Source organism: Rhinopithecus bieti, unplaced genomic scaffold (genome assembly GCF_001698545.2).
Source record: "Rhinopithecus bieti isolate Rb0 unplaced genomic scaffold, ASM169854v2 scaffold_8220, whole genome shotgun sequence".
NCBI lineage: Eukaryota > Metazoa > Chordata > Mammalia > Primates > Cercopithecidae > Rhinopithecus > Rhinopithecus bieti.
In genome coordinates, this window is record NW_016806392.1 from 3,443,950 (window position 1) to 3,470,909 (window position 26,960).

Below are 26,960 nucleotides of genomic sequence, written 5' to 3' on the forward strand. Positions count from 1 at the left end.
AATTGCTCACTTTTGAAGAACAGGATTAACAGTCCTCCTTGTTTCTGAAGTTTACTAGAGGTTTTCTGTTATTAAAACAGTGCATTTTAGGCAGTCCATTAAGAGCAAAACTACAGCATCATTTCAATAGATTCAGAAAAACTATTCTGACACTCAACACCACTCATGATTTTTTAAATTGAAAAAAAAAACTTTTTACTAGAACTAGAAGAAAACCACCTTAATGTGATCACAGGAAATAAATGTATCTTTCCAAAATTCTACAGGAAAGATAATATACAATGGTGACACATCAGAAGCACTGCCCTGTAATCAGGAGTTCAAAACCAGCCTGGCCAACATGGCAAAACCCCGCCTCTACTAAAAATACAAAAATTAACCAGGCATGGCGGCGCATGTCTGTAATCCCAGATACTAGGGGGTCTGAGGCAGGAGGATTGCTTGCACCTGGGAGGTGGAGGTTGCGGTGAGCTGAGATCTTGCCACTGCACTCCAACCCGGACAACAGAGCGAGACTCTGTCTCAAAAACAAGCAACAACAAGCACGGATGCCCATTATCATCACTTTTAGTCAATTGTACTAAAACTTCAAGATAGCACAGTAAGATGAAAAAAAGAAACAAAATACAAAATGAGTAAAAAGGGGGAAAAATTGCCATATTTTCTGACATGATCGTCACTTTAGGATACCCAAGAGGATCTATAGGCACTTTATTAGGTTTAGTAAGATAATTCAGAAACTTTGGCAAATATATACGTGAAAATTAGGTCCCTGATTTTCATTTAGTATGTCTACTTTCCCTAATATCCATGATTATTCCTTTCCTTTTCATTTGTCTTCTTCAGTTGGGTTAACTCTTCGTTAAGAGTCACAAAATTAGAATTACACAATGTATTAAATGCTAAAGTTTGACAAGAATGGAAATAACATTTTTCTCTCCCTTCTCAGAAGATCTGTTGTATTTTCATTGCTTTCTACTCCTACACCAAATTGCTTCGGTAATTACAATAAACTTTTAGTTGCCATTTTGGCCAGATCATGGGGGTTTGAGGAGCAGGGGGATTCTAAAATACATCCAATATATCCTGTTTCTTCTCTAAATCAGCATAAACCAGTCACAAATCATCATTCTTAGCAAACCAGCCCAATTTACTTAGAGTATCACTTTGTAGCTGCCAAAAGTGAGAGAACTTTGCCAACTCCCCGCCCAGCTATGCAGCCTCCAGTGGTATTCCCGCACTTATTCCTTACCATTTGTTTAACCAGTATTTTGCTTCCTAGATTTCAGAATTATCTGAAAATCTGTAATGTTTTATGACATGCTTCCAGAAGATTCCCACTGTTTATGTACACCATTCCATTCAAAAGGGCCTAATTACCATATTTTTCATTTCCTATCCCTAATTGTTTACAATCCAAGATGGATTTTTGAAATTGTCATTTACTTATTTCACATTTTATGAACTTTTTCAAAGTCTAGCAAAATACTAGTTTTAGCTGCTTACTTAACTGGTCAAAAACTATCCCCACTTTCTGTATGGGACATCTGTCTCAACATTATCTTAAGAAGAGTACACACTCCTTGTTATATGACTCCTATCCTTTTAGAATTAAGAAAAATGTTCTCTGAACGGTTCAAATGTGACGACTGTCCTTCCCCAAGCCTTCATACTCCTTGATTACACTGTTGCCCTAATAACCAGGACCTTGTTCCTAAAATTTTCTTCCTCTTGTTTCTATAATTTTTCTTTCCAACCACCGACCTGTCAGCTTCTGACTCTTTTCCTAATGTTACCAATTTATTAACACATAGGGGTTCTCCAAACTCTACCTTTGGCTACCTGTTTTCTCACCTTATCTTTTTGGGGGGTTTAAGGAAGAGCTTTCATAGCCTCATTCAGATTTCATGCCTTCAACTTTAACTTCAAACTTCAAGTTTCCCCAATTTGTATCTATAGTTCTGGCCTGGATCTCAAGACCCAGACCACAGCTGGCAAGTACACAACACCCAAGAGAGAGGTTGCCAGTCACCTATACACAGCCCAAAAGGACTTCTCAACATAGCCTTGGACAGTCAGTATACTATCAGAGGAAACTAGGACTGAAGAAACCTACTCACCACCTCCAATCATTCCCTAAATGTCTCCACCTGACATTCCATACCAGCATCTTATACTGAGTATCTCAAGCAACTCATTATCTTTCCCCAAAACCTTTACTCTACATATGCCATCTTGTGGGGAAATCTTGTGAATCTTCAGTAATTCTCTCTTCCGTACATTAGATTCAAGCTGTTGCCATTCTTACTGAATAACATTATAGTATCTCTCAAATTTGTCTTTAATTTTCCAATAGCATATCCTAACATAGCATTTAATATCTCTTGACTAAGCTGCTAACACTGCTAGCTTCCTAACTAGTCATCTTATCTGGCATCTCTTCCCACTATTTTCTTTTTGAGGCAGAGTCTCATTCTGTGGCCCAGGCTCAACAGCAGTGGCATGACTATGGTTCATTGCAGCCTCAACCTCCCAGATTCAGGTGATCCTCTCACCTCAGCCTCCCAAGTAGCTGGGACTACAGGCATGCTCTACTATGCATAACTTATTTTTTGTACGCTTTGTAGAAACAGGGTTTCACATGTTGACCAGGCTAGTCTCAAACTCCTGGCCTCAAGCAATCTGCCCACCTCAGCCTCTCAAAGTGCTGGGATTACAGGCATGAGCCACTGTGTCCAGCCTCTTCCCACTTTTTCAATCTTATTAAGTGCTACAAAAGTAATTTGATCTCTTACTAATAAGCACTCAGTGACCACCCAAATTCCTTATTCTTGCAATTAGTATCTTTAACAACATAGTTTAAGGTTACTTCTAATCTTACTTATATGTCTCTATGTAACGATGGCTATAACTGGTAGAATATATAGAGAAATAAATCATAATGTTTCTTTTAGCAAAAAAGTCTCTCCTTTAAACTAGAGAAAACTGGGCCAGACATGGAGGCTCAGACCTGTAATCGCAGCACTTTGGGAGGCCGAGGCAGGCGGATCACCTGAGGTTAGAAGTTCGAGACAAGCCTGGCCAAAATGGTGAAACCCCATGTCTACTAAAAATACAAAAATTAGCCGGACGAGGTGGGGGTGCCTGTAATCCCAGCTCTTTAGGAGGCTGAGGCAGGAGAATCGCATGAACCCGGGAGGCAGAAGTTTCAGTAAGCCGAGACCATGCCATTGCACTCCAGTCTGGGCAACAAGAGTAAAACTCCATCTCAATCAATCAGTCAATAAAACTAGAGAAAATTTGAGGGCATGGAAAGAGGAGTTCAATAGAACTTGATAATGAAGTGAACAAAGACAATGAATGAAAAAAGTAAAATCAAAAATGAATCTTAAATTTCTAGCTTATCCAATGGGTTATACGATGATACTAAAAACGGGAGGTGTTTGGGGAGGGATTAGAACTTACATTACAAAGTGACTTTGACATCTCAAAGTGAAAATGGATAGCAGATGGGCAGACGTAAATCCTGATTTCAGAAGACAAGTATTGACTAGAGATGTCACTCTTAAAATAAATGTAATACAGATGATACTTTAAGCCTCAAATTTGTTTAAAGATCTAGAACAAACAGTTTAAAAGACAGAATGGAATTTTAAAAGAGGCCTAGTGTAGATGTTAGAAGTCAAGCAGAGAAGGAAGAACTAATGGAGAAGACTAAGAAGAAATAACCTGAAGAATGTGATATTGACAGAAGCTAAGAAGGAAAAGTATACTTAGTTGAAGGCAAGATAGGCAACGCTGAATCATATTAAGAGGAAAAGTAAGACAAAGATGGGGGGACAAAAGACCCATTAGATTTAGCAACTTGGAAGTCTCAACAGCAACTTTAGCTGGTACCTGCTTGGACAACTGAGAAACCAGAGTGGAGTGAGTAACAGTGGGAGGTGAGAAACTGAAGATGAAAAGGTAGCAAAGTAGAGATAACTCCTTCAAAAAAAAACCGCCTGTAAAAAGAAACAGAAATAATATAGAGGATTCTATGTCATGTCTATAGAATGCTAAGAATAGTGCATTATCTCAAGTAGTTCTATCTTTTCTACCATTGATAGTTCTTACTAAACATTATTCATCCACACTAAGTTCAGGAACAAGGCAAGGATGTCCAATACTACTCTAATCTGAATATATTTATTGATGAAATTAGGCTAGAGAAAACACTGAAAATATTAAGAAATAAGAATTGAAAAGAAAGCAGGGCACAGTGGCTCACCCCTAATCCCAGCATACTGGGAGGCCAAAGCGAGTAGACTACTTGAGCCCAGGAGTTGGAGACCAGCCTGGGCAACATAGTGAAACACCTTATCTATAAAAAATAAATTAGCTGGGTGTGGTGGCGGATGCCTATAGTCCCAGCTTCTTGGAAGTCTGAGGTGGGAGAATCACTTGAGCCCAAGGGGTCTAGGCTACAGTATGCCATGATCGTGCCACCATACTCCAGCCTGGGTGACAGAGTGAGACACTGTCTCAAAAAAAAAAAGAAAAGAAAAGAAAAGAAAACAGAAAAAAAAAAAGAAAAAGAATTGAAAAGAAGAAATAAAACTAGTAGAGGCCAGGCACGGTGGCTCACACCTGTAACCCCAGCATTTTGGAGGCTGAGGCAGATGGATCACCAAAGGTCAGGAGTTCGAGACCAGCCTTGCCAACATGAAGAAACCCTGTCTCTATTTTAAAAAAATACAAAAATTAGCCAGGCGTGGTGGCATGCACCTGTAATCCCAGCTACTAGGGAGGCTGAGGCAGGAGAATCACTTGAACCTGGGAGGCGGAGGTGGCAGTGAGCCAAAATTGCACCACTTCACTCAAAACTGGGTGACAAGAGTGATATACTTATCTAAAACAACTAGTAGAGAAAATAATTATACACAGAAGAACTAGAAAAGAAGACATAAAACTATTATCAGATGACCTGAGGGAATACTTGGAAAATCCTAGAAAACTGAAAATAAAACTCAAGAAACAAAAGAATTTAGCAAGGTAGCAGGATACAAAATGAACAAAAAATGAAAAAAAGCAGTCACACTTCTATATACAAATAACAGTTAATTAGAATACATAAGGGATGAGAAAGCCTGTCTGTTGGCTGCATAGATGTCTTCTTTAGAGAAGTGTCTTTTCATATCCTTTGCCCACTTTTTGATGGAGTTGTTTGGTTTTTTCTTGTAAATTTGTTTAAGTTCTTTGTAGATTCTGGATATTGGCTCTTTGTCATATGGCTGGAGTGCAAAAATTTTTTCCCATTCTGTAGGTTGCCTGCTCACTCTGATGGTACTTTCTTTTGCCATGCAGAATCTCTTTAGTTTAATTAGATCCCATTTGTCAATTTTGGCTTTTGTTGCCATTGCTTTTGGGGTTTTGGCCATGAAGTCTTTGCCCATACCTATGTCCTGAATGGTATTCCCTAGGTTTTCTTCTAGTGTTTTTATGGTTTTGGGTCTAACATTCAATTCTTTAATCCATCTTCAATTAACTTTTGTATAAGGGGTAAGGAAGGGATCCAGTTTCAGCTTTCTACATATGGCTAGCCAGTTTACCCAGCATCATTTATTAAATAAAGAATCCTACACCCATTTTTTGTTTTTGTCAGGTTTGTCAAAGATCAGACGGTTGTAGACATGTGTTGTTATTTCTGAGGCCTCTGTTCTGTTCTATTGCTCTATAAATCTGTTTTGGTACCAGTACTATGCTGTTTTGGTTACTGTAGCCTTGCAGTATAGTTTGAAGTCAGGTAGTGTGATGCCTCCAGCTTTCTTCTTTTTGCTTAGGATTCTCTAGGCAATGTAGGCTCTTTGTTGGTTCCATATGAACTTTAAAGTAGTTTTTTCCAATTCTGTGAAGAAAGTCAGTGGTAGCTTGATGGGGATGGCATTGAATCTATAAATTACCTTGGGCAGTATGGTCATTTTCATGATACTGATTCTTCCTATCCATGAGCATGGAATGTTCCTCCATTTCTTTCTGTCCTCTTTTATTTCATTGAGCAGTGGTTTGTAGTTCTCCTTGAAGAGGTCCTTCACATCCCTTGCAAGTTGGATTCCAAGGTATTTTATTCCCTTTGTAGTAATTGTGAATGGGAGTTCACTCATGATTTGGCTGTTTGTCCGTTACTGGTGTATAGGAATGTTTGTGAATTTTGCACATTGATTTTGTATCCTGAGACTTTGCTGAAGTTGCTTATCAGCTTAAGGAGATTTGGGGGTGAGATGATGGGGTAGGTATTCTAAATATACAATCATGTCATCTGCAAACAGGGACAATTTGACTTCCTCTTTTCCTAAATATCCTTTCTTTCTTTCTCTTGCCTGATTGCCCTGTCCAGAATTTCCAATACTATATTGAATAGGAGTGGTGAGAGAGGGCATCCTTGTCTTGTGCCGGTTTTCCAAGGGAATGCTTCCAGTTTTTGCTCATTCAGTATGATATTGGCTGTGGGTTTGTCATAAATAGCTCTTATTATTTTCAGATATGTTAGTTACATCAATACCTACTTTATTGAGAGTTTTTAGCATGAAGGGCTGTTGAATTTTGTCGAAGGCCTTTTCTGTATCTATTGAGATAATCATATGGTTTTCGTCCTTAGTTCTCTTTATGTGATAAATTACGTTTATTGACTTGCATATGTTGAACCAGCCTTGCATCCCAGGGATGAAGCCAACCTGATAATGGTGGATAAGCTTTTTGATGTGCTGCTGGATTCGATTTGCCAGTATTTTATTCAGGATTTTCGCGTAGATAGATTTCCAATATCACATCAGGGATATTGGTCTAAAATTCTCTTTTTTGTGTGTCTCTGCCAGGCATTGGTATCAGGATGATGCCGGCCTCATAAAATGAGTTAGGGAGGAGTCCCTCTTTTCTATTGATTGAAATAGTTTCAGAAAGAATGGTAGCAGCTCCTCTTTGTACCTCTGGTAGAATTCAGCTGTGAATCCATCTGGTCCTGGACTTTTTTTGATTGGTAGGCTATTAATTATTGTGTCAATTTCAGAGCCTGTTATTGTTCTATTCAGAGATTCAACATCTTCCTGGTTTAGTCTTGGCAGGGTGTATGTGTCCAGGAATTTATCCATTTCTTCTAGATTTTCTAGTTTATTTGCATAGACGTGTTTATAGTATTCTCTAATGGTAGTTTGTACTTCTGTGGGATCAGTGGTGATATCCCCTTTATCACTTTTGACTGCATCTATTTGATTCTTTTTCTTTTCTTCTTTATTAGTCTTGCTAGCAGTCTATCAATTTTGTTGATCTTTTCAAAAAAAACAGCTCTTGGATTCATTGATTTTTTTTTAAAGGTTTTTTTATACCTCTATTTCCTTCAGTTCTACTCTGATCTTAGTTATTTATTGCCTTCTGCTAGCTTCTGAATTTGTTTGCTTCCTTCTCCAGTTCTTTTAATTGTGATGTTAGGGTGTCAATTTCAGATCTTTCCTGCTTTCTCTTGTGTACATTTAGAGCTATAAATTTCCCTCTACACACTGCTTTAAATGTGTCCCAGAGATTCTGGTATGTTGTGTCTTTGTTCTCATTGGTTTCAAAGAACATCTTTATTTCTGCCCTCATTTTGGTATTTACCCAGTAGTCATTCCAGAACAAACTGTTCAGTTTCCATGCATATGTGCGGTTTTGATGAGTTTCTTAATCCTGAGTTCTAATTTGATTGCACTGTGGTCGGAGAGACAGTTTGTTGTGATTTATGTTCTCTTACATTTGCTGAGGAGTGCTTTACTTTCAATTATGTGGTCAATTTCAGAATAAGTGCAATGTGGTGCTGAGAAGAATGTATATTTCGTTGATTTGGGGTGGAGACTTCTGTAGATGTCTATTAGGTCAGCTTGGTGCAGAGCTGAGTTCAAGTCCTGGATATCCTTGTTAACCTTCTGTCTCATTGATCTGTCTAATATTGACAATGGAATGTTAAAGTCTCCCATTATTATTGTATGGGAGTCTAAGTCTCTTTGTAGGTCTGTAAGGACTTGCTTTATGAATCTGGGTGCTCCTGTATTGGGCGCATATATATTCAGGACAGTTAGCTCTTCTTGTTGAATTGATCCCTTTACCATTATGTAATGGCCTTCTTTGTCTCTTTGGATCTTTGTTGGTTTAAAGTCTGTTTTTTATCAGACTAGGATCGCAACCCCTGCTTTTCTTTACTTTCCATTTGCTCAGTAGATCTTCCTCTATCCTTTTATTTTCAGCCTATGTGTGTCTCTGCATGTGAGATGGGTCTCCTGAATACAGCACACTGATGGGTCTTGACTCTTTATCCAATTTGCCAGTCTGTGTCTTTTAATTGGGGCATTTAGCCCATTTACATTTAAGGCTAATATTTTTATGTGTGAATTTGATCCTGTCATTATGACATTAGCTTGTTATTTTGCTCGTTAATTGATGCAGTTTCTTCATACCATCGATGGTCTTTACAATTTGGCATGTTTTTGCAGTGACTCGTACCATTGTTCCTTTCCATGTTTAGTGCTTCCTTCAGGATCTCTTGTAAGGAAGGCCTGGTGGTGACAAAATCTCTCGGCATTTGCTTGTGTGTAAAGGATTTTATTTCTCCTTCACTTATGAAGCTTAGTTTGGCTGGATATGAAATTCTGGGTTGAAAATTCTTTTCTTTGAGAATGTTGAATATTGGTCCCCACTCTCTTCTGGCTTGTAGAGTTTCTGTGAGAGATCTGCTATTAGTCTGATGGGCTTCCCTTTGTGGGTAACTCGACATTTCTCTCTGGCTGCCCTTAACATTTTTTCCTTCATTCCAACCTTGGTGAATATGACAATTATGTGTCTTGGGGTTGCTCTTCTTGAGGAGTATCTTTGTGGTGTTCTCTGTATTTCCTGAATTTGAATGTTGGCCTGCCTTGCTAGGTTGGGGAAGTTCTTCTGGATAATATCCTGAAGACTGTTTTCCAACTTGGGTCCATTCTCCACGTCACCTTCAGGTACACCAATCAGACGTAGATTTGGTCTTTTCACATAGTCCGATATTTCTTGGAAGCTTTGTTTGCTTCTTTTTACTCTTTTTTCTCTAAACTTGTCCTCTCCCTTTATTTCATTAATTTGATCTTCAATCACTGATACCCTTTCTTCCACTTGACCAAGTCGGCTATTGAAGCTTGTGCATGCAACATGAAGTTCTCGTGCCATGGTTTTCAGCTCCATCAGGTCATTTAAGGTCTTCTCTATGCTGTGTATTCTAGTTAGCCATTCGTCTAACCTTTTTTCAAGGTTTTTAGCTTCCTTGCGATGGGTTCAAAGATGCTCCTTTAGCTCGGAAAAATTTGTTATTACCGACCTTCTGAAGTCTACTTCTGACAACTGGTCTAAATCATTCTCCTTTTATCTTTGTTCCGTTGCTGGCGAGGAGCTGCGATGTTTTGGAGGAGAACAGGCGCTCTGGTTTTGAGAATTTTCAGCTTTTCTGCTCTGGTTTCTCCCCATCTTTGTGGTTTTATCTACCTTTGGTCTTTGATGTTGGTGACCTGCTGATGGGGTTTTGGTATAGATGTCCTTTTTGTTGGTGTTGATGCTGTTCCTTTCTGTTTGTTAGTTTTCCTACTAACAGTCAGGTCCCTCAGCTGCAGGTCTGTTGGAGTTTGCTGGAGGTCCACTCCAGACCCTGTTTGCCTGGGTATCACCAGCAGAGGCTGCAGAACAGCAAATATTGCTGCCTGTTCCTTCCTCTGGAAGCTTCATCCCAGAGGGGCACCCAACTGTGTCAGGTGTCTATCAGCCTATACTGGGAGGTGTCTCCCAGTTAAGCTACATGGGGGTCAGGAACCCACTTGAGGAGGCACTCTGTCCATTCTGAGATCTCAAATGCTGTGCTGGGAGAACCACTGTCCTCTTCAGAGCTGTCAGACAGGGACATTTAAGTCTGCAGAAGTTTCTGCTGCGTTTTCTTCAGCTATGCCCACCCCACAGAGGTAGAGTCTACAGAGGCAGTAGGCCTTGCTCAGCTGCGGTGGGCTCCACCCAGTTCAAGCTTCCCAGCCGCTTTGTTTACATACTTAAGCCTCAGCAATGGCGGACACCCCTCCTTCAGTCAGGTTGCAGCCTCGCTGTTAGATCTCAGACTGCCGTGCTAGCAGTGAGCAAGGCTCCACGGGTGTGGGACCCGCTGAGCCAGGAATGGGAGAGAATCTCCTGGTCTGCTGGTTGCTAAGGCCATGGGAAAAGCGCCATGTTTGGGCAGGAGTGTCCCGTTTTTCCAGGTGTACTCTGTCACGGCTTCCCTTGGCTAAAAAGGGAAATCCCCGACTCCTTGCACTTCCCAGGTGAGGTGACGCCCCGCCCTGCTTCGGCTTGCCCTCCGTGAGCTGCACCCACTGTCCAACAAGTCCCAGTGAGATGAACCAGGTACCTCAGTTGGAAATGCAGAAATCACCCATCTTCTCTGTCAATCACACCAGGAGCTACAGACCGGAGCTATTCCTATTCGCCCATCTTGGAATGGAACTTTTTCAAGAAAGTCTCTTTTAAATAGCAATTTTAAAAAGTAAAATATTTAGGAATAAACAGCAATGTTCAAAACCTACATAAAGAAAAATAAACATTCTTAAAACATAGAAAAGTAGGACTGTACAAATGAAAAGAAATACCCTGTCCTTGGTTAGAACACCTCAACATCAATAGGTCACACACTTACAAATCATAAAGCTTTTCATGGAGTTAGACAAGTTGATACTGAAGTTCGAATGGAAAAAGTTCAAGAAAAACTGGGAAATACTGAAACTAAATAGAAGGGACACTCATTAACACATACTACAGGCATTAAAACATACTATAAAGCCTCTATAATGAAAACAGTGTAGGACTGCTACATGAACAGACAGAAAAGTGCAAATGAACAGAAAGTCCAGAAATAGATTCCACTACAGATAGAAATCTAATCTCTGTAAAGGTGATATAACAAATCATTAGCACATTTATAGTCATTTTAAACAACAGACAAGAAAAAAAGATAAAATTCAATGTTTCTCACATCATACATAAAAATAAACTGCAAATGGATCAGAGATCTAATCGTAAGAAAACTACAAGTATTTTTAAAAGTGTGAGGGGAGGGTGGGGGCAGGAGAGAGGGATTCCTCCTAAACTAAGAATTCATAAAAGGCTTTCTCACTAGGACTAAAGTACAAATATAAAACTTTTGCAGGACAAAAATACATCAGAAAATAAATAATAAAACAGGTAACAAACTGGAAGGAAACATTTGCAACATATATCACAGATAAATGCCTAATATCCCTACAAAGAACTTCTAAACTGAGGGGGAAAAGCCCAAACATCCTGTGGAATACACAGGAATATGTATTACACATATGAAATACACATTCCACATATGGAATACACAGGAATATGTAATACACATATGAAAAGACATTCAACTCCACACATAAAAGATGAATGCAAATTAAATGTACCCAACATTCCATTTCTCACCTATCACTTGGCAAAAATTGAAGTTTCACAATGCGCTCTGTCTGCAAGGCTGTTGGGAAATAGGCACTCTCATACACCGCAGCAGGGAAGGCAAAATGTTACAGCCCCCATGCAGGGGGACTGGGTAATACTCTAATACAACCATGTAAGTATTTGCCCTTTGAACCTTTTTGTTGTTGTTAGCAACAAAGTTTCACTCTGTCACCCAGATTGGGTGTAATGGCTCTATCATAGCTCACTGCAACCTTGAACTCCCAGGCTCAAGGGATCCTCTCAAGTAGCTGGGATTACAGGGACAAGTCACTGCACGGGGCTTAGTATTTGCCCTTTCAACCAGCAATCCCATTTCCAGGAATTTGCCCTGAAGATACACCTCTAAAAGTATGAAAATAAATATCACCGCAGCATGTTTGTAATTGCAAAATATTGAAAACTACTTAAATGCGCAAGCATAAGAGATTGGTTGAATAAACTATGGCACACACAAAGTAGTAAGCACCTGCAAAAACGAATGAGGAAAATCTCTACTGGTATGAGGTAATTTCCAAGAGATACTGATACATGAAAAAAGTGAACTGCAAAAGAACATTCATGCTACTTTTTAGGTAAAAAAAAAAAAAGAAAAAAGAAAAGGAAATATAAATATCTGTGCATATCTTTATAAAAATGAGTAAAGCCCAGAAAACAATAAAATTGGTTTCCTACAAAGTATGGGATGGAATGGGGAGGATGGAGTGACAATTTTCTAGTATATCTTTTTGTACAGTTTTACTGTTTGGAAAAGTAAGTAATTTTCTACATATTCAAAAAATTAAATCAATAAGGATGTAAAGAAAAGGGGGCACAAAAGCTGAAAGAAAACTAGTATGAGTGAACTATATTCCAAATTAATATCATAACCACACTTAAGGAATAAGGAAGAAAGAACTAAGTAATTATCAGAATAGTATTTGGTTACATATCCACAGGAATGAGTACGGAAAGGAGGGAGAACTTCAAACAATTTTCAAACTTTTTTTGGTGTATTTGTTTCTTATACGATTAACCAATCTTGAAACTGTTTTAGATCTATTATTTAGTTGAAAAAAAGAGTAAATGTGTTGATGCTGTTGGAAGCCAAGGTTCTCACTATGAAAGATGGGACATATAAATATGAGAAGCAAGCAAGAAACCTGCATGGATGGATTAGAATTAGAGAAGCTGGTGTATCTCTAATAAAAAACAATATGCAGATGTGTGTGTCCACATATGTTTTTCAATATGCATTTGTGTATATATGTATAAATGTAGATGTATATGTATACATGAAGCTTATGTATTTCCTACCTCTGTCCTCTAAAAGGGCCTAAAAGCCAAGACCCAGTAGCAATTAACACACTAGTGCCAAGATCTTGTTCACTAATATTATTCCCCACTAAAAATAATCAGAGGTTCTCAGAGAAATGGCTGCTTCCAAAGCTGGGGGAGAACACATAAAAGATAACCCTGCAACAACTTATTTTGTCAGAAATTAAGGAAGCACTGAAACATGTGATGGAGGACTGTCATGCACTTCAACTAACCAAACCTGGGCAATTTGAGTACCAAAAGCTCTATGACTTCTAAGGCTGTTTAGTCTTCCCAATCTTACCTTTTGAAATTCTGTCCCATAATTGTCCTTTCCTCTGTTTCCCCTACCTAACCAGAAACATCCATCACTACAGTTGTATCCTGTCTCTAGCACTCCATGATACAGTATTCTGGCCAACTTTTTTATTTTATTTTATTTTTTTTTAACAAATCCACAAGAAAAATCCTATGTTCTGGATTCCAACTCTTGTACATTTATCAGAAAGCACTATGCTCACAATAAGCAACTAGAGGGCAGACTGAGTATTTTTCACTACTGTTTGCCCAAGGCCAAGTACAGAGCCTATTCTTTATTAGCAATTCGGTAAATATTTATTCAACTGAAATGTTTAATTTATTCCATTGTTCATGGTTTTCCTCTTTCCAGCAAACACTAAGAATAGTCAATTTTCTCCCTTTCATTCATCCATCAAATCTGACTGGGATCAGTTCTATGCTCACTTTCTAATTCAGCAGTCACCAACCTTTTTGGCACCGGGGACTCGCTTTGTGAAAGACAGTTTTTCCACAAATGGGGAGGGAGCTGGGGAGAGATGATTTCGAAATCAAACTATTACACCTCAGATCATCAGGCATTAGATTCTCATGAGGAATGAGCAACCTGGATCCCTCGCATACACAGTTCACAATAGGGTTTGCATACCTATGAGAATCTAATGATGCTGCTGATCTGACAGGAGCCAGAGCTCACCTGCTCACCATTCACCTCTTGCTGTGTGGCCCCGTTCCTAATAGGCCATGGAATGGTCCCAGTCCATGACCAGGGAGTTGGGGGCCCCTGTTCTAAATGATGACTTCTCAGTTACTCCAATCCTCAAAAATGTCTGCATGTTTAGTCCCTTCAGTACACAAGAGTCATACCAGTACCATTTATATGTAGCAATATTAGAAAGTATGTTTTATGTGGTATAACATCACCATTTCAGAAGTTGTCCATATCTCTTATTTTGAGTAAGATAAATAAATGTGGAAAGAAGTCAGTTTGCGCATATGTTAAAGGAAAAAATTTAAAAGATTGTTTGTTAAAAAAAAAAAAAGGATGCTATAGTCAAGTAAATTTGGGAAATACTGAATTAAACTAAGTTATACCAGGTTCTCAGGTCTTTTAATACATCAGCATATAATGGGATTCTCTTATAGGAAAGTATTCAGTGCTTTCCAGATTTATGTGACCATGGGATCTTTACATTCCAAGCATCTCCTGGAAAAAATATATCATAGAACACACTTTGGAAATGTTTACTACACTATGACTGGCAGAAAACATCTTAAGTATCTGTGAACATGAGAAGATGCTGTGATGGCCAAAAGAAAATACCTGATTAATACTACCAGGTGAAGTATTCTACATAATATACAAAGTAACTACTGATTCAAATTGCAATTGCTTCAAGACCAAAAGCTTATGAGTTCTAAATCAACTATCTGTCTACTCCTGGACCCCCACTAAAATTCTGGTGTGAGTTTCCACTTCCTCTTCCAATTCTTGAACTACAGATAACCAACTCCACTATGAGCACCCCACAATTACAACACACATACAGAGAAAATGAGATGTCTGAATTATGGCAGTGCTTCTCAGAGTTTAATATTCATATGAATGACCTAGGAATTTTGATGAAACACAGATTCTGTTTTAGTAAGTATGGGGTTAGTAAGTATGAGATTCTGCGTATCTAGGAAGATCTCAGGCAACACCAATACTGTTTATGTACAGACCATAGTTTGGGTAGTAAGTGTATAATGCATATCAGGACAAAATGTTGAGGCCTCTAACTCATATCCAATGGCTATGTCTTTCAAACTGCTTTCCAAAGATTTAATTCTTCCATCGGAAAACAATTAACTTTCATTCATTTATAAAAACAGAAACCGTACACAAAACTGAAGATACACTTAAATCCCTATTATCTGTTGATGATAACGTTTTACCAGAAATGGCAGTTTCCTGCAGAGAGACATAAAAGTACAATTATCTAAAATCATTTTTAATCTAAATCTTCGTTCTACCTCTATTTCCAAATGCCCATACCAACACAGAAATACACTGACTTTCATGGCAGCCAGGAACTGTCTCCAATTTTACTGACTTACAAGGCTGCAATTGTAGGCCCTGCCCCCAACCAAAAAAGACATGTATAAAGCCACCATCTTTCTCAATGATTTACTAAAAGCAGCAGCTCATTTTAATAAAACCATCCTAAAACATAAAATTGATTGAACCAACTGCTGTGTTGGGCATACACAACAGCTGATCAAAATCATTCAAGAATTTTATTCTTACAGATTTTCTTTCAGGCTTTGAGAATTTTCTCCCATTCCACACTTTTATCTTGATACTGATATCACNTTATACTTCCATATTTCAGCGATTGTGAATAACCCTGGTATGAACATGGGGGTACAAATTATCTCTTCAAGACCCTGTTTTCAACCATTTTGGGGATACACCCAGAAGTGGCATCACTGCATCATATGGAAATTCAATTTTCAATATTTATAAGGAGCCACCATACTGCTTCCCACTGTGACTGTACCATTTTACCTTCCCACCAACAGTGCACAAGGGTTCCAATTTTTTCCACGTCCTCACCAAAACATATTACTGTTTGATGTTGATAGTAGCCATCCTAATGGATGTAAGGTGGCTTTTCATTATGGTTTTGACTTGGATTTTCCTAATGATCAGTGATGCTGGGCATCTTTTGGGGTACCTATTGCCATTTGTATATTTTCTTTGGAGAAATGTTTTTCCAAGTCACCCATTTTCCAATCAAGCTGTTTGTTGTTGAGTTGTAGGAATTCTCCATATATGCTTTATAAAACCCTTTTCAGATATATAATTTGCAAATACTTTCTCCATTCTGTGGTTGTCTTTTCACCCTATTAATAGTGTCTTTTGATTAACAAAGTTTAAAAATTTTCATGTAGCCTTCAATGTTGTTGTTGCTTGTGCCTCTGATGTCATACCCAATAAATAACTGCTGAATAAATCACTGTCATAAAGCTTTTTCCTTATTTTCTTCTAAGACTTTTATACTTTCGGGTCTTACATCTATGTCTTTGATCCCCTTTGAGTTAATTTTTGTATATGGTGTTAGTTAAGGGTTCAACTTCATTTTTTGCATGTGGATATCCCGTTTTCCCAGCAGCGTTTGTTGAAAAGACTATCCTTTCTCCATTGAATAGTCCTGGTACTCTTGTTAAAATAATCATTTGACCGGCTGGGTGCAGTGGCTCACACCTGTAATCCCAGCACTTTGGGAGGCCAAGGCGGACAGATCACGAGGTCAAGAGATCGAGACCATCCTGGTCAACGTGGTGAAACCCTGTCTCTACTAAAAATACAAAACTTAGCTGGGCATGATGGTAGGTACCTGTAATCCCAGCTACTGGGGAGGCTGAGGCAGGAGAATCTCTTAAACTCTGGAAGTGGAGGCTGCAGTGAGCTGAGATCGTGCCACAGCACTCCAGCCTGGCAACAGAGCAAGGCCCTATCTCAAAAAAAAAAAAAAGAAAAGAAAAAAGAAAAAATCATTTGACTATAAATATATATATATACATATATATATGGTTTTGTTTCTGGGCTCTCTCTTCTATTTCACTGGTCTATATGTCTGCCTTATGCTAGTACAACACTGTTTTGATTACTGCAGCTTTGTAGTAAGTTTTAAAATCAGAAAAGGTGAGTCTTCTAGCTTTGTTCTTCTGTTTCAAGACTGTATTGTATTGACTATTTGAGGTCCCTTCAGATTCCATATGAATTTTAGGATATGCTTTTCTGTATCTGTAATCCCAGCTACTTGGGAGGCCTCGGAGGGAGGATGCCTTGAGTCCTTGAGATGGAGGCTACAATGGGCCATGATTGCACCACTATTCCAGCCTGGATGACAGGGTGAGAGCCCATCTCTTTGGGGAGAGCTTTACTGGTCCACAAATCTAGTTGACATGTGAAAATGCATGTTCTTGTTATAGATCAAAAATGACTTAGGCTCAGTACAATAGAGTTCTCCAAACCCAAGTCTTGGTTTGCAAACAGAAATTGAAGAGGAATCAAGAAACAGAGATAAGGTAAGTTCTCCCTCAACTGAGCTGCTGGAAAAACAGCATCTCCACATTTTCTTTCAGGCTTTGAGAATTTTTCTCCCATTCCACACTTTTATCTTGATACTGATATCACTGAAATAAAGAAAAAAAAAGGATCTTTAAATCTATGAAATAGTTTTTAAATACAAAGTAGATCAATTCAAGAAAATATTTTAATAAACTGATTCACATACAACTTAGTGTACATACAAAAGCTAATAACCACTTTTCTAGAACGTAATTTGTGTAACAAAATTAAGGGTTTATACTGAGTAACCTCTTACGATGTCAAACATTTTGTGGCTTTTCCTAGGCACAGCACTGTCATTTAGCAAAGTATTACAAAATTACACAAGACATATTACCCTCATTCCTTAACAAGGAAAACTTTGTAAAATTAGATAGTAATTCTCTTTATGCTTCTTGATATTAAACACTGAGATTTTATTTCACTAAAACACAAAGACACTTATTTCTTTGCATGTTACATGATGCCTTTATTTGACTTTTATAATTAAGTAATTTTAGAGTATTTTGTCACAACGAAGGACAAAGATAAGCCAACTATTTAGATTTCTCTCCTTTATGTTGTGTCTTTGATCACTAACAATGCTGCGTGAACAGCCAACAGAAGGCTGACATTTCATAAAATATGCAGTGATAAAAACTAATACTGTAGCATCTGGGAGTGATATATAAAATGCAGAAATACACCTAATAACTGTGATCTTAAATTACAAGTTACTAAAAGCTAAATAAAAGGCACACCTAAGAACAAAAAAATAGCAAGATTACAAAAGGTTTTCTTATACCTCTCTTTCTAAAAACAAAGTTTTTAAAATAGTTTAAGTCCATTAGACTTTTCCTACTACTCTACAACTTAAAAGCCCATTACTTTCTAAGAACAGGGTATCTGTACTATACACCTCTCAACAACTGAAGAACATGTTACAAAACCACCAATGAAAGACTCTGTTCAAAATGCAGGGGAAGTTTTCTTCTCAGATACTTAAAATGTTAAAACTGCTAACGAAGTAAAACAACACATAACTTTTATGACAAGATGCCAGAGAGAACGTCTAAAATAAAATTTAAAGTCCATAATAATCTAAACAAATATACTCTTAATACCAGTATTAATACATCCTTTCACAATTTAAGCCTTAAAGTCCTTGGTAAACCACAGGAAGCAAGCAAAATGTGCTCAAATATGTTTAAATAATTTTACCTTTACTACTAAACATCTGCTTTTTAATAGTAAGAAGCAGGGAAATCACACAATAAAGACAATCCTTTATTTTTACTTTTTGAGAGCAAATATTTGAATTTATCTTCATAGCATTTGGTTTAATAGTCCACTTCTTCATAGCATTTGGTTTAATATTCCACCTATATCCATCAAAATCACAGTCCAGCAGAAGTGTCTTATTGTTTTTTTTTAATATGTATGCTAAAGGAAAATGAAAAAACAAAGGCCATATTCAGCACTTCAAGAACTCTGAATTACACTTTGACTAAAGAAAATATACATTTAAGTATGTAGGAGGCAAGTGTTCTTGTGCTTTTAATTAGCATCTGAATTCAGGGATTTTACTACTTAAGGCACACCCAATGCCTGTTATTCTTACCATGGTTTTTTATGTCACTTAATAGAGATAAATATTCTCTTCCCTTCTCATATTTACATCAACGATATTTAATTTTTTTAAAGCTGTTAAAATAGGCTAAACACTCATCTCAACATCACTCTTCATCTCCAACTGGACAAAGAATGGCATTACAAGACTGAGAAAAGAGAAGGCATATTTACATTCATAATGTTCCTAACTATAACATTTATGTAAATTGTTTTTATATTTGCAAATACAATAATTTTTAGTTTCACTGCATATTTTGCCATTCTTTCAGTATTAACTTTCTATGGTTATTACAACCTCAGAAAATTATGCCTATGAAATATGACATTGTTCAAGTCACTAGAAAAAAACACCTGAAGCTAAAATAACATATCTAAGAATAACATATCTACCTTTAATCTAATCTTATTCTCCTACAAAAGATAGCTTTAGTACATTAACTAAAAATTCCTAATTGAGTTTAGAAAATCTTCCTTTTGGAATTATTTTCATTATCTTTTAACTATTTCACATGAGTTTACATATCACATAAATGACATAAAATTCACTATAATTATTTTAATGTCAGGCACCTATTAATCATTCTTTCTATTATGTTGTCTACTGAATTTACCCAGATATACAGCATTACGTGTATTTAGAAGAAAAGAATTAAGTTGGACCATTTGAAAACCTACACTTTCAAGAATAATTTACCCTATCAAAATTTATTTGTGAAGTAAGAAAAATTATAAATACCAATGACAGCAGAGGGAAAAAAAGAAGGCAATTTTCTAGGTTTTCTGATTGTCAAAAAAAATGACAAACCACATTCCTCAACTGTAACTAAGTAGGTAATTATGAAATTAGCTGTAGAGCATCTTTCTCTCTCTTCCAGAATATAAAGTCCATGAAAGCTGAGTCCATACCTTTCTTGTTTAACTTTTTAATCAATGGTGCTTGAGTGTAGGCAACCAATTAAGATTTATGGGAAAAAATAAGTGGGCATTTGTAATGAACTGTACTTGGCTAAGAGAGATTCAAAGAAATATAACATGGTCCCTGCTTTCCTAACACTTAAAATCCAGTCAGCAACATAGGACCTAGACCCAAGTAAAACACAAAAGCAAGTAATAGTACAAAATACTGAACAGGAAGTGCTTTGTGAGTAGCAACAAAGCAAAACAGGAATTCAGAAGATGGTGAAATCACAGGAGAACCACTACAGAAAGACTTCACAGAGGGGGCAAGACAAGAGCAGAAAGTTGGAAAAAAGTACGTTAAGATTTAGTGGCCAAAAAAAAAAGTAGAAAAGACATCATAGAGTAAAATGCAGAAAAGACAAAAAACATTGAGAAATGGAAAAGGATATGCCAATGTAAAAATACTCTCAGTATGTTGGGACCATCATGACAAAAATGAAAGCATTTTTGTTACTGGCCAGTGGAAGAAAAAACTAAGACAAATTTACAAGAGAACCTCAAATAACAGGGTGGAAAGTCTAAATTTCAATCTCTACGCAAAGTGGGGCCAATGAAGGTTCCTAAGCAGGAGATTGGGTAAAAGCAATGCTTTAGGAAGATTAATCTGACAGCAATGCACAGGACAGATTTGAGGATAGCAGGGATACAAATTAAGAGACTTCTAAAGTATTCCAGGAATAAGTCTGCAGAAGAGTCATCTAGGCTTTTGAGAATGCTATAGAACTGGCAGGAGCAAAAACTACTAAGACAATACATTGACTAATGAGATATAATGGGTTAGAGAGAAGACGACAAGAAATTCTTAGATCTAAGATAAAGAGCCTAAAGGATAACAGGAGGGAACAAAGAATGGCTGGATCTGACTGGAGCGAACAGGTCAGTGGCAAGACGATGCTTCCAGTTCCAGACATTCACTGTGAGGGGACAGAGAGATGGAAACATAAAAATGAGATCAAATGTACAGCTACAGATTTTAGAGTTCTCTGTGAATATGTAATAGTTTAAAATCTTGAAAAGAAGGGAAGAATAAAGAGCAGAGGCTGAAAATTATACTACACTAACAAAATCTATAAAATACACCTAAGGAAATTAACTAAAGTCAAATAAAATGGAATGACTATATAAGATAGTTCCAGTCCGGAAGGAATAACTCAAAAAAGGAGAGAACACAGGCCCATAAAGAGAGTGCTTGCAAAAACTTTACCCAACATTGTTAAACAAACAGGGTCGTAGAATGTACTGCAAGGAAGAATAACTTTTAAATATTCTGAGGTGTTTTTTTTGAGAGAGAGGCTATGTTAGGATATAAATGAGAGACAAAAACTAAGTATCTGAGGAAACTAAAAAACTTTTAAACATATAATTTCTTATTGTTTTGTTTCACTAAAAGAAAAAGCTAGAACATTTTCCTTTTAGAAAGTCCCGATTCCATATTACATGCAAAGTAAATGCCCATACAAGATTAAAAGAAAACACTTTCATGTGCTTTTTATGCTTTATATATCAATTATATTCACTTTCGTATTTTTTCGCATCTGCATTAGCTCTTATTACTACTCTCTCAAGTTTAGACCAGTATCCATATAAACTATACACTATATTTTTGTATTTCTTAAATGCTATAAAATATTACAATGAGAAAAAATCTAACAAGTATTGTACCTATTTTTAAAAATACACACTCAGCCAGGCACGGTGGCTCACGCCTGTAATCCCAGCACTTTGGGAGGCTGAGGAGGGTGGATTACCTGAGACTAGGAGTTTGAGACCAGCCTGGCCAACATGGCGAAATCCTGTCTTTACTAAAAATACAAAAAATTAGCCAGGCGTGGTGGCAGATGCCTGTAATCCCAGCTACTTGGGAGGCCAGGCAGCGGAACTGCTAGAACCCAGGAGGTGGAGGCTACAGTGAAGCTGAGATCACACCACCACATTCCAGCCTGGGCAACAAGAGTGAAACTCTGTCTCAGCGAAAAAACAAACACACACACACATACAATTTTTTGCATGGTAGAGCCTACAGAAGAATATAGAATTCACAGGGAAAAAAGAAATCAGGAAAAGCCCCACTCCCTCCCCCTACTTCACCATGGGCCTAAAACAGAAAATAATAACAACAGAAACTTCAAAAAAAGAGACCCAGCATGAAACAGAAATGTAAATGTAAACTAAGGCTTTAGAAAAACGTTTTCCAGAGTGTAACTTTATCTGAAGAACCCTGGGAATGGTTAATTGTATCAAGATTTAGAATTCCAATGGAAAAGTTAAAGCTTTATAATGTATAATCTTTACCATCATACATAAAGAAGAGATGCTCATTCACCAGCACAAGGAATTGTTCTGATAACTTATATGAATGTACCCACTGTACGTGGGTGTCTAACTCTACTAAAAGATATTTAAGCTAACCAGTAAGTCAGATATGTTCTTAAAAATGCTAAGTGGTTGTTTACGTGTGTTAGATTTTCTGTATGGTATATTAATGTACTTTTCCTGTATGATATAGTGAACTCAGTGATAATAAATATGTGGTGTGTCTGCTGCCTACATTTTCACTGACAGCACATGGAGTGTAAAACTGGCACTGTAAACTGAAAAGAAAGAAATTAACTTTAGAGGTATGTAGCATTGGTTTTATCTTATGTATTACTAAATCTAAATGCAGATGGTTTATTAAATTAAGGACACAAGTGTGTATAAATTAGCAAGTATCAAATATCTATTTAGCTTATTAAGATATAGAACAGAAAATCATAAATTGGTCTTTTTTTTTAGGCTGTCCAAAGAACAAGTTAATCCATTTGAACATAAATTATATTCTGTGCTTTGGGGAAATTCCAGACTACAAATTTAGGTTGAAGAATAGACATAAATGGTAATTTAGCCACTAGATACACATAAAATACATAATTGTTATCTTTGATTAATGTAGTATAATCTAATAAACAAAAATTTCAAAAAAAGTAAAATTAAAACATTCAAATACTTTATTAAAAGGCAGCTGTGCTAGTAAAATTGTTTCTGTAACAGCTGTTTAAGTAAATGTAATGCCCAGTTAATTCTTTAGTATAAAATAAAGTCTAAAAGGTAGAGCGAGGAAAAAAGGCTGTCTTAATTCCTCTTCTTCACATGTAACAGTGTAAGGACAGAGTCAAGCACAAGCAGCAATACAAATTTAGATGCTACAAACTCAGGACTCACTAGTTACTTTGTTACTAAACACTGAGGAATGTGAGAAAAATAAGCTTTAGTGAGAAGGAAGTAAAACAGTGATGTAAGCAGTCATATTACAAAACACATGGCACCTTTATACATAAATAATAGGCCCCCAAAAGAGGCTGGGAACAGCCTTGAGTTGACAGGAAACAAGAAAATGGGGACCTGGGTCCTACAGTCACAAGGAAATGAATTTTGCCAAAAAACTGAATACACAGGAAACGAATTTTCTGACATTTGAACTTTAGCATGCTACATCTCATACTGGACTTCTGACCTACAGAACTATAGAATTAAAAACTCGTGTTCTTCTAAACCATTACATTTATGATAATTTGTACAGAAGTTACAAAAACTAATACATGAGGGCTAAAAATAAGGCAGGATGACAGCCAAACAGAGGAACTGTACCAAGAAAACCGGGCTTATGATCACCCTGCCCAGCACAATACCCACATGCACAAATAACTAGCACATGTTTTTCACACGGAATCAGTTTCTCCAATACAGAATGCAAACTTTTACCTTAAGAGTAGGAAGTTTTCAACCAAGTCATTTTTCAATTCTGTTAACTAATTTCCTAAAAGAATTAAACTCCACAAGCAAGCTGCAAATATAGGCATACCTACTTTCATTGAGCTTTGTTTTATTGTGCTTTGTTGATACTGCATTTTTTAACAAATGAACGTTTATGGTAACCCTGTGTTGAGCAAGTCTATCGTATATACGCACGATACGATATTTTTTCCAACACTATGTGCTCACTTTATGTCTCTATGTCACATTACCATAATTCTCACAATATTTCCAATTTTTTCATTATTATTATATCTGCTATGATGAACAGCGATCAGTGGCCTTTGATGTTACTATTATAATTATGTTGGGGCACCACAAACCACACCCAACAAGATAGATAACTTAATCAATGAACGTGTTCTGACTGCTTCACAGATCAGCCATTCCGCCATCGCTCCCCTTCTCTCCTCAGGCCTCCCTATTCCCTGAGATATGACAATACTGAAATTAGGTCAGTTAATGGCCTTACAATGGCCTCTTAGTGTTCAATTGAAAGAAAGAGTCGTATGCCTCTCATTTGAAATAAAAAGCTAGAAATGATTAAGTTTAGTGAGGAAGGCATGTTGAGAGCCAAGATAGGCCAAAAGTTAGGCCTCCTGAACCAAAAAGCCAAGTTGCAAATGCAAAGGAAAAGTTCTAAAGAAAATTAAAAGTGCTATTCCAATGAACACATGAATGTTAAGAAAGTAAAATAGCTTTAGTGCCAATATGAAGAAAGTGTGAGTGGTCCAAACAGAACATCAGACCAGCCACAACATCCCCTTAAACCAAAGTCTAATCCAGAGAAAGGCCCTAATTCTTTTCAATTCCACAAAGATGAGAGAGAGCAGTGAGAAAGCTGCAGAAGAAAAGTTAGAAGCTAGCAGACATTGATTCCTACGGTTTAAAAAAAGAAGCCTTCTCTATAACATTAAAGCACAAAGTGAAGCAGCAAGTACTTAAATAGTAACTGTAGCAAGTTATCCGGAATAGCTGAGATAACTGATGAAGGTGGCTACACTAAATAACAGATATTCAATGTAGATGAAACAACATACAGTGTCTTCTTTCAAAGTACTGGAAGATGCCATTTAGGACTTTCATAGCTAGACAGGAGAAATCAGTGCCTGGCTTCAAAGCTTCAAAGGACAGGTTGACTATCCTGTTAAGGTCTAATGCAGTTGGTGACTTAAAATTAAAGCCAATGTTCATTGACGATTTGATAAATCTTAGGGCCCTTAAGAGTTATGCTAAATCTACTCTGTGCTCTAGAAAAAGAACAACAAATGTCTGGATGACAGCACCTCTGTTTGCAGTGTGGTTGATTGAATATTTTAAGCCCACTGTGGACCTACTGCTCAGAAAAAATGATCCCTTTCAAAATACTGCTGCTCACTGACAATGTGCCTGGCCACCCAAGAGCTCTGGTGAAGATGTACAAGGAGATTAATGTTGTTTTCATGCTTGCTAATATAATATCCATTCTGCAACCCATGGGTCAAGAAGTAGTTCTGACTTTCAAGTCTTATTATTTAAGAAATACCTTTTTTAAAGCTATTGCTGCCATAAGCAGTGATTATTCTGATGAATCTGGGCAAAGTCCATTGAAAACCTTCTGGAAAGGATTCATCATTCTAAATCCCACAAAAAACATACATCATGATTCATGGGAGGAAGTCAAAATACCAACATTAACAGGAGTTTGGAAGAAGATTATTTGAACCCTCTCAGATGACTTGAGGAGTTTTCAATATGTCAGTGGAGTGAAGAACTGCAGGCAGGGTGGAAACAGCCACAAAACAAGAATTACAAGTGGAACCTGAAGATATGACTTTAATTGCTGAAATTTTACGATAAAGTGTGACTGGATTAGAAGTTGCTTCTTATGGATGAGCAAAAAAGTAGTTTCTTAAGATGGAACCTGCTCCTTGTAAAGATGCTGTGAACACTGTTGAAATGACAACAAAGGATTTAGAATATTCCATGAACTCAGCTGATAAAGCAGTAGCAGAGTTTGAGAGAACTAAACTCGATTTTGATAGAAGTAGTTCTACTGTGGGTAAAATGCTATCAAACCTAATCACATGCTACAGAGAAACCTTTCATGAAAGGAAGAGTCAACTGATATAGCAAATTGCACTGCTGTCTTATTTTAAGAAATTGCTACAGACAAGCCAACCTTCATCAGCCACCACCCTGATCAGTCAGCAGCCATCCACACTGACTGACCCACCACCAGCAAGATTACAACTCACCAAAGGCTGAGACGATCGTTCATGTTTTTTAGCATGAAGGTTTTTTTTCAAATTAAGGTATTCATGTTGTTTTTTAGACATAATGCTATTATACACTTATATACTATAATATAGTGTAAACATGACTTTTATATGCACTGAGAAACCAAAAAATTCATGTGACTCACTTTATTTTGATCTTTGCTTTACTGTGGTGCCCTAGAACTGAACCTGCAATCTCTTTGAGGTATGCCTATAATGATAGTACACCCTTTTTCCCCAACTTTATTCCAAGTATTAATATAATTAATTTGTTATTCTATCTATATTCTTTCCTTCTTCCTAATGACGTGTTTCACAATCTGCAATAACAATTCAAAAAGAAACAAAATAAGAAAAGGTTTAATACACCTTCCTGAAATATTCATTATCTAAGCATTCAAAAAACTACTAACCCATCTGGGTGCAGTGACTCATGCCTGTAATCCCAGCACTCTGGGAGGCTGAGGCAAGTGGATCACCTGAGGTCAGGAGTTCGAGACCAGCCTGGCCAACATGGTGAAACCTTGTCTCTACTAAAAAATAGAAGAATTAGCCAGGTGTGGTGGTGCATGCCTGTAATCCCAGCTATGTGGGAGGCAAAGGCGGGAGGCTGAGGCAGGAGAATTGCTGGAACCGGGGAGGCAGAGGCTGCAGGGAGGCAGAGGCTGCAGTGAACCGAGATCATACCACTGCACTCTAGCCCGCTCTGACAATAGCGAGACTCCGTCTCAAAATAAAAAAAATAAAAAAATTTTAAAAACTACTCACCCTAATTTAGGTCAGAGAATATGTTTCCACAGAAGAGGTAAATGTTCTACTTAGGCTAAAACTTAGACTCTCCTTTAAGATGAAAAATAATAATAATAATGCTGTTAATCATGGAGAGAACAGAGCTAAGGATCTGGAAGTAAACAGCATTTTATCTTTCAATCCAAGTTACTCTTAAAGAGGTCAGCATTTTGTTATGCTTGAGACAGTGTAGAATAATACACTTTGGGCCGGGCGCGGTGGCTCAAGCCTGTAATCCCAGCACTTTGGGAGGCCGAGACGGGCGGATCACGAGGTCAGGAGATCGAGACCATCCTGGCTAACAT

At 37.3% G+C, this 26,960-nt stretch overlaps 1 protein-coding gene across 8 annotated transcripts in view; it reads right to left on the reverse strand.

Moving 5' to 3' along the window:
• The window catches only part of TBC1D5 (TBC1 domain family member 5), a 607,988-nt gene that overhangs the window by 474,744 nt on the left and 106,284 nt on the right, over positions 1 to 26,960 (reverse strand). For 5 of the 8 annotated variants that reach the window (XM_017875878.1, XM_017875885.1, XM_017875883.1 and 2 more), the window contains exon 1: positions 15,416 to 15,480. The exons of 1 other annotated variant lie outside the window; for it this stretch is intronic. The gene's annotated coding sequence lies outside the window, so the exon portion shown is untranslated. Of the gene's footprint in view, positions 1 to 15,380; positions 15,383 to 15,415; positions 15,481 to 17,247; positions 17,311 to 26,960 lie in introns of those variants that run through there. 2 more of the 8 variants (XM_017875881.1, XM_017875884.1) reach the window with 2 other exon arrangements.